Source organism: Mastomys coucha, unplaced genomic scaffold (genome assembly GCF_008632895.1).
Source record: "Mastomys coucha isolate ucsf_1 unplaced genomic scaffold, UCSF_Mcou_1 pScaffold6, whole genome shotgun sequence".
Lineage (NCBI taxonomy): Eukaryota > Metazoa > Chordata > Mammalia > Rodentia > Muridae > Mastomys > Mastomys coucha.
Genome location: NW_022196912.1, coordinates 568,981 through 578,144, shown reverse-complemented (window position 1 = coordinate 578,144; position 9,164 = coordinate 568,981). Strand labels below are relative to the sequence as shown.

At 38.0% G+C, this 9,164-nt stretch overlaps 1 long non-coding RNA gene across 1 annotated transcript in view; it reads left to right on the top strand.

Moving 5' to 3' along the window:
* Positions 1-8,764, top strand: part of LOC116080402 — a 16,445-nt gene extending 7,681 nt beyond the window's left edge. The window contains exons 3-4 of the long non-coding RNA XR_004114428.1: positions 844-921; positions 8,700-8,764. This is a non-coding gene — a long non-coding RNA (uncharacterized LOC116080402). The remainder of the gene's footprint in view (positions 1-843; positions 922-8,699) is intronic.
* Positions 8,765-9,164: the final 400 nt, after the last annotated feature.

Sequence of the window (9,164 nt, the reverse complement as noted above, 5' to 3'; positions counted from 1 at the left end):
GAGTTAGAGAAAGGACCAATGGAGCTGAGGGGTTTGCAGCCCCTTAGGACGAACAACAATATGGACTACTAGTACCCTCAGAGCAACCAGGGTCTCAATCACCAACCAAGGACTGCACATGGAGGGGTCTGATTGTTCTGGCAGTATGTGTATAGTAGAGGATTGCAATTTGATTATCAATAGGAGGAGAAGAGCTCGGCCCTGTGAAGGTTCTGTGCCCCAGTGTAGGGGAATGCGAGGGTCAATAAGTGGGAGAGGGTGGGGTGGCAGGCATGGGGAGGGGGGAGGCAACAGGGGTTTGTTTTTGTTGTTTTTGTTTGTTTCTTTGTTTTTTGGAGGGGAAACTGGGAATGGAGAAATTTACATGTAAATAAAGAAAATATCTAATAAAAAAAATTGCAGCTTGCTTCTATCCTGATATTCTTAGAACTGTGCACATGCTGTGCATGAAAGTAAGGGTATAAAATGTTGGAATTCTAGATGGGGAAGAAACAAAGGGTTGTGATCAAATTTAACCACCTCCTTGCCCTTCTGCTGCTATAATGAAAGAAAAATCTGGATGTTGATTTCTTTCACCCATGGCTGCTCAGTCTTCCTTTATTATACACAACCTGTTACAATTATGTTTGAATACCAAGTACCCATGTACTGATTAATTTTGTGATAATTATGGTAGATTGACAGTTTCCAGAGTTATTTCAAGGGAAAAAACAAGATGTTTATTCTATATTAGTATTTCCATTAGAGATTATTGTAGAATATTTTAATAGTTAGACAAAAACTAATTTTGTAATCATCAGCTTCAAAGTTATTTTGTACCCTTCTTCTCTGTACTTTTCACAGACTTTATCTGTAACAGCAACAAAGACTGATACGGTGGATGGTATAATTGGGAAATTACTACCAATGATAAGAATGCCTGTAAGTTATTTTCAAGTTACTTGGAGTTAAAATCGAATTTTGTTTTTGAGATCCATATATGTGCAAATGTGTATGCATATAAGTAATACAGATGAAAATTAATCATGATAAATTTACAAATCATATTTTACAATCTTCTCCTTTGGGAACTAGAGGCATCTGAGATTTAATAACAGTCTTGAGAGGGAATTTTTTCTTGAATTTCTTGTCTACTTTTCCATAGATATGAAACTCATAGCACAATGGTTTTGAGCTATACTTGTTTTATTTTTACTTTTTAAAATTTACTTAATATACTTTTTACACTCCATATTTTATCCCCCTCCCACCCACCCTCCGACTGTTCCACATCTCATACACCCTTGTCTCCAAGTGGATGTCCCCACCCCCTACCCCACCTGGCCTCTACTTACTCTGGGTCCTCCAGTCTCTTGAGGGTTAAGTGCATCATCTCTGAAGGAGCACAGGTCTGGCAGTCCTCTACTGTATGTGTGTTAGGGGCCTCATATCTGCTAGTGTATGCTGCCTGTTCAGTGATTCAGTGTTTGAGAGATCTCTGTGGTTCAGATTAATTAAGATTGCTGGTCCTCCTTCAGGATCACCCTTCTCCTCAGCTTGTTTCAGTCTTCTCTAATTCAACAACAGGGGTCAGTTGCTTCTATTCTTTAATTGGGTGCGAATATCTGCATCTGACTTTTTCAGGGCCTTGTTGGGTCTTCTGGAGTGCAGCCATGCTATGTCCCTTTTTGTGAGCACTCCATAGCCTCAGTAACAGTGTCAGGCCTTGGGACCTCCCCTAGAGCCTGTTGCTGGACCTTCTTTTCTTCAGGTTCATCTCCATTTCCAACCCTGTAATTCTTCAAGACAGGAACAATTATGGGTCAGAGTTATGACTGTGGGGTGGCAACCCTATCCCTCAATTGATGTCCTGTCTTCCTGCTGGAGTTGGGCTTTATGGGATCCCCCTACATACTATCCAGCAGTTCCTCTAAGGTTCCTCCTTTTGAGTCCTGAGAGTCTTTCACCTACTAGGTCTCTGGTACATTCAGGAGGGTCCCCCCAACCTCCTATCTGCCGAGGTTGCCTGTTTGCATTCTTTCTTCTGGACCTCAGGGCTTCAGTCCTTTTCCCTTACCCAATACCAGATCAGGTTCCCCTCTACCCCCAACTATGTCCCCCCAGTCAACTTTCCCTTCCCAGTTGTGATTGCTTTCTTCTCTCTCCCAAGTGGGCACTCCAGCCTGTTGACCTTTTTGAGTTCTGTGGACTAATCTTGGGTATTCTGTAATATTTTTTTTGTCAAATATCCACATAATAGTGAGTACATACCGTGCATGTGCTTTCGGTTCTGAGTATGTCACTCAGGATGATATTTTCTACTTCCATCCATTTGCCTGCAAAACTCTGGATGTCCTCATTCTTAATAGCTGAATAGTATTCCATTGTGTAAATGAACCACATTTTCTTTATCCATTCTTCTGCTGTGGGACATCTGGGTTGTTTCCACCTTATGGCTATCAGAAATAAGGCCACTAAGAGCATAGTTGAATACGTGCCCCTGTGGCATGGTGGGAAATCTTTTGTTTATATTCCCAAGAGTACTATAGAGCTGGGCCTTCAGATCTAATTCCAAATTTTTAAAGAATCTCCAGATTGATTTCCATAGTGGTTGTACCAGTTTGCACTCCCACCAGCAATGGAGGAGTATTCCTCTTTCACCACATCCTCTCCAACTTGTGTTGTCGACTGAGGTTTTGATCCTAGTCATTCTGATTGGTTAAATCTCAGGGTAGTTTTGACTTTCATTTCTATGATGATTAAGGACTTTGAAATTTTCTTTAGGTGCTTCTCAGATATTTGAGATTCTATAGAATTCACTCTTGGTTTAGTTCAACACATGTTTTTGATTGGGTTATGTTTTTTTGGTGATTAACTTCTTGAGTTCTTTATATATTTTGGATATTAGCCCACTATCAGATGTGAGGTGATTGAAGATTTTTTCCAAATCTGTAGGTTGCTGAATTGTCTAATTGACTATGTCCTTTGCCTTAAAGAAGAAGCTTTACAGTTTCATTCAGTCCTATTTATCAGTTCTTGATCTTAGAGCGTGAGCCATTGGAGTTCTGTTTAGTAAATGTCTCCCTGTGCCAATGAGTTCCAGGCTCTTTCCCACTTTCTCTTCTATTAGATTCAGTGTATCTGGTTTTATGTTGAGGTCCTTGATCCATTTGGACCTCAGCTTTGTACAAGGTGACAAATATGGGTCTATTTTCATTCTTTTACATACAAACAGGTAGTTAAACCAGCACCATTTAGTGAAGATGTTTTATTTTTCCATTGTATTTTTTAGCATCTTTGTCGAAGATCAAGTGACCATAAGTGTGTGGTTTTATTTCTGGATCTTCAATTCTATTCCATTGATCAATGACGTGTCTCTCTGTGTACCAATACCATACAATTTTTATCACTATTGTTCTGCTATAAAGCTTGAGGTCTGGGATAGTGATTTCCCCTACCTGTTCTTTAATTGTTAAGAATTGCTTTTGCTACCTGGGTTTTTTGCCTTTCCAGATGAATTTATGAATTCCTCTTTCCATGTCTTTGAAGAATTGTGTTTGGATTTTGATGGGGATTACATTGAATCTATAGATTGCCTTTGGAAGTATGGCCATTTTTACTACATTAATTCTGCCAAACCATGAGCATGAGAGACTCTCCATTTTCTGAGATCTTCTTTGATTTCTTTCTTGAGAGACTTTGAAGTCATTGTCACATGTGTCTTTCACTTGTCTGGTTAGAGTTACCCCAAGATATTTTCTATAATTTGTGGCCATTGTGAAGGGAGTCATTTCCCTAATTTCTTTCTCAGCCTGCTTATACTTTGTGTAAAGGAAGGCTACTGATTTATTTGAGTTAATTTTATATCCAGCCACTTTGAGTTTGTTTATATAGTGGATTATATTAATGGATTTTTGTATATTAAATAAACCTTGCATCGATGGGATGAAGCATACTTGATTGTGCTGAATGATGGTTTTGATGTGTTCTTGGATTCAGTAGGTAAGGATTTTAGTGAGTATTATTGCATCGATATTCATAGGCAAGATTGGTCTGAAGTTCTCTTTTTTGGTGTGCTTTATGTATCAGAGTAATTGTGGCTTCATAGAATGAGTTTGGTAGTGTTCCTTGTCTTTAGATTTTATGGAATCATTTGAGGAAAATTGTTATCAGGTCTTCTATGAAGGTCTGCTAGAATTCGTCACTAAATCTATCTGGCCTTGGGGCTTTTTTTTTTTTTTTTTTTTTTTTTTTTTTTTTTTTTTTTTTTTTTTTTTTTTTTTTGGTTGGGAGATCTTTAACAACTTCTTCTATTTCCTTATGCAATATGAGCCCGTTTGAATATTTTACCTGCTCTTGATTTAACTTTGGTATGTGACATCCGTCTAGAAAATCATCCATTTTGTCTAGATTTTCCAATTTTGTTGAGTAAAGGCCTCTATAGTCGGATCTGATAATATTTTGAATTTCCTCCATTTCTGTTACATCTCCCTTTTCATTTCTGTTTTCATTTCTGATTTTGTTAATGTGAATACTGCTTCTCATCCCTTTAGTTAGTTTGGCTAGAGGTTTTTCTCAAAGAACCAGCTTCTGGTTTTGTTGCTTCTTTGTATTGTTTCCTTTGTTTCTATTTGGTTGACTTTGGCCCTGAGTTTAACTATTTCCTGCCTTCTACTCCTCTTGGTGAGTTTACTTCTTTTTGACCTAGAGCTCACAGGTGTACTGTTAAGTTGATAGTGTAAAATCTCTCCTTTTTTCTTTCCCAGAGCACTTAATTCTATGAACTTTCCTCTTACACCGCTTTCATTGTGTTCCATAAGTTTGGGTATGATGTGTCAACATTTTCATTGCAAACCATGAAGTCTTTCATTTCCTTCTTTATTTCTTTCCTGACCAAGCTATCATTGAGCAAATAGTTTTTCAGTTTCCACATATATGTGTTTGGGCTTTCTGTAGTTTTTGATGTTATTAAAGACCAGCCTTAGGCCATGGTGATCTGAAGGATGCATGGTATTATTGCAATCTTCTTGTATTGGTGAGGGTTGTTTTGTGACCAATTATGTGTTAGATTTTGCAGAAGGTACCATGAGATGCTGAAGAGAAGGTGGATTCTTTTGCTTTAGGGTGAAAAGTTCTGTAGATATCTGTTAAATCCATTTGGTTCATAATCTCTCTTAGTTTCTCTGTGTCTCTGTTTAGTTTCTGTTCCAATGAGCTGTCCTTTGGTGAGAGTGAGATATTGAAATCTCACACTATTATGGTGTGGGTTTCAGTGTGTGTTTTGAGCTTAGTAGATTTTCTTTTATGAACTTGGGTGCTCTTGCATTTGGGGCATAGATGTTCACAACTGAAATTTTCTCTTGGTGAAATTTTCCCTTGATGAGAATGAAATGTGCTTCTTCCTCACTCTTGACAACTTTTCGTTAAAATTCTATTTTATTGGACATTAGGATGGCAACTCCTACTTGTTTTCTGGGACTATTTGCTTGGAAGACCTTTGTTCATCCTTTTAATTTGAGATACTGTGTGTCTTTGTTATTGAGGTATGTTTCTTGTATGCAGCAAAATGCTGGATCTTGTTTGTGTACACAGTCTTGTAGCTTATCTCTTTTTATTGGTGAGTTGAGTCCGTTAATATTGAGAGAAATTAAAGTGAGATAAAGTTTCCTGATATATTTATTCTTGTAGGTTTCTTTGTGTTCTTGTGGCTTTCTGCTTTTGGCTTTATTGTAAGATGCTTAATATCTTGTCCTGTCTTTGGTGCAGGTACCTACCTTGTGTTGGAGTTTCCCTTCCACGACCCTCTGTAGGGTTTTGTTGGCAGATAAATACTGTTTGAATTTGTTTTTTTCCTGGAATATTTAGGTTTCTTCATCTGTATTGATTGAGAATTTTGCTAGGTATAGTAGCCTTGGCTGGCATTTGTGTTTTCTTAGAGTCTGCATGACCTCTGACCAGGCTCTTCTGGCTTTCATAATCTCTGTGGAGAAGTCTGGTGTGATTCTGATGGGTCTACCTTTGTATGTTACTTGGCCTTTTTCCCTTGGAGCTTTTAATATTCTTTCATTGTTCTGTGCACTTAGTGTTTTGATAATTATGTGAGAAAATTTTCTTTCCTGGCTCTATTTGTTGTTCTATAGGCTTCTTGTACCTTTATGTACATCTCTTTCTTTAGGTTGGGGAAATTTTCTCCTTTTGTTTTGTTGGAGACATTTTCAGGGTTTTTGACCTGGGAATCCTCATTATCTTCTATTATGATTATTCTTAGATTTGGTCTTTTCATTGTGTCTGAAATTCTTCGATGCTTTGGGTTAGGATTTTTTTTTTTATGTTTTCAATTTTCTTTGACAGATCTGTCAATCTTTTCTACTTTATCTTCTACAAGTGAGATTCTCTCTGCTGTCTCTTGTATTATTTTGGTAAAACTTACATCTTTAATTCCTGACCTCTTTCCTAGGATTTCCATTTCCAGTTTTTCTTCCATTTGTGTTTTCTTTATTGTTTCCACTTCCACTTTAAGGTATTGGATAACTTCATTCAATTCTTTCATCTGTTTACCTATGTTTTCCTGTATTTCAGTGAGTTATTTTGATCCTCCTTAAAGGACTGTGTTATTTTCATGAGATAGGATTTTAGGACAGATTCCTGATTTTCTGGTGTATTGGTATATTCAGAGCTTGCTGTGGTTGGAGAACTGGGTTCTGATGATGCCCACATATTTTGGCTTCTGTTTCTTAGGGTCTTGCACTTGCCTTTTGCCATCTGAATACCCCTGGTGTTTGTAGGTCTGGGTGATTGTCTGGAGTCTGCCTCTTTTGTCCCTCGGTTGATTCAGGTCTCCCAGTAGGTCTGTGGCGCTGGCTATCTCAGATCACCTATGAGGCCTTTCAACTCTGGGCTCTTCACAGGGGAAGTGCATATACTGATATGTAGGTCTGGCTGCAGTAGTTCTCCTGGGATGCCTTCAGACTGTTGGGTCTTCAGTGGAGCATGCTATCCCTTGCTCAACTGCTCTGAGTGCAGCAGATCCTCAACTGCTCTGAGTGCAATGGGTCCACTAGGGTGGATGGCTCGCAGGAGTAGACCAACCAGGACTCCAAGCTATACTTTTGCTATCACTAGATAATAAAGGTACATTGTATTAAAGTGAGATTAATTTGTAGTGTGCACACACCTGATTTAAAGTATGCCAATATTACAAGCAACAAGATCTTTCTTCCTTTCTGCCTGCCTTCCTTCTTGCTTTCCTTCCTTCCTTCCTTCCTTTCTTTCTTTCTCTTCATTAAAATTTTATTGCACTTCTTTTATGGTATATGACACCTCTCCTCTTCCATTCCTTCTTCTTTTCATTTCCTGTGTGTGGAATTGTAAGTGTAGATATTTTGGTATTGTTGTGTTGTTTTTAAAATCTTTAATAAATGTATTTGTGTATTTCTTTCTCTCTTCATACTTATCTGTATATGTGGTCTTTCTGATATTGAATTTGTACCTCTGTGTAATTCTATCTATCTGTCTGCCTATCTATCTATCTATCTATCTATCTATCTATCTATCTATCTATCTATCTCTCACTCTGCATGTGTCTTTGTATGTGTGTGTATGTGTGTATGTCCCTCTCTATCACTTCCTGTGAGTTTGAAGTTTTTATAATGACTCACTGAGTGTCAGTCTGTTTCTGTCTGTCTGTCTCGCTATTTTCTCTCCTTTTGTGTCTGGGTGGGTGGAGGTTTGAGTGTCTACTTGAGTGGGACTTTGTCTCCTAGTGCAATACTTAAGAACTCTGTGGGACAATTTCTTAGTTTTAATCAACAATCCACAAGAAAGTACAATTTAGCCAGGTGGTGGTGCCTCACACCTTTAATCCCAGCACTTGGGAGGCAGAGGCAGGCGGATTTCTGAGTTCGAGGCCAGCCTGGTCTACAGAGTAAGTTCCAGGACAGCCAGGGCTACACAGAGAAAGCCTGTCTTGAAAAAAACAACAAAAAAAAAAAGTACAATTAATGGTAACTCCAAGTAGAATATATCATTTTGTCACTCCTGGAAGTTGCTAACGATTTCAATAGATTGTTCTATTTATACGATTGTTTCAAATGATTCCATCACTCTGCATGCAATAATTATGTTGTGGAACTTCTTTCCAGCATCTGGCCTATTTTCAGGTTAGACTTCCCACCTTCCAGCTTCAACCATTCCACAGACTGGCTATCTTTGAATGAAAGCCAATGGTTGTATGTACTCCTAGGCACCATCAAAGCCTCTCTGTTTTTAGTATATTTTTCTCAGTCTTACCAAAATAACCATATATTTCAAATGTGCTTTATCAAGTCATCATAATCACTGTGAGTATATGGCTCTTTGGGTACTGGGTGTGTTCAGGTCAAATCAACTTACAATATTCCACTGACAGACTGGAGAGACCTATGTGAGTCATTTTCTTATAATATTGGTCTTGGTTAGTGTTGATGGCTGAATGCAATTTCTTATTCTACAATGGATCAGTAGACCAGGGTTCCCTCAGAAAGGAAGGGTAAGTACCCAAGGGTTTTCTCCTGAAGTCAGTCCTGATGCCTCAAACCTATGTTCAGAAGATATGTCATTAGTACTGATCCTAATAACTTCCTTGCTACAGAGCTGGAAGTTTGTAAATAAATAAAATTACTAGATTCTTCAAGACTCTACTGTCAGATTATTTGTGATGGTTGGTATTTTTTTACTCCCAGAACCATGAAGATTATGAACTGTGGTTCTGCCCTGGCCATGAGGAAGCTTCAAGAGCACTCCAAGGTATGTAACAGGGTAACCTTAGGAAGGACTAGCTGAGTTCAGTGGTCTAACTCTGAAATCTCAATGTTTTCATTATTTGATCTTAAGGGTAAGATAACATCTCATTGTAAAAGAGTCTGAGGTCTGACAAAAAAAACAACAATCGTCTGTGTTTTCTACTAGAGAAACATACTTTTCCTAAAAAGAAACAAAACAAAACTCCAGATTATTGTTTCTGAAAAATATTACTTGATAAAAAATCATTTGATAATAATTATAGAAAATCCTACTAGCAAAAGAAATTTTTCATTGATTCCTCACACCCAGGTGATTGTTCATAGGCACCCATAACTCCAGTTTCAGGGTATCAAATTCTCTGGTCTGACATGCTCAGGTATCAGGCTCAATATGGTACAAATATA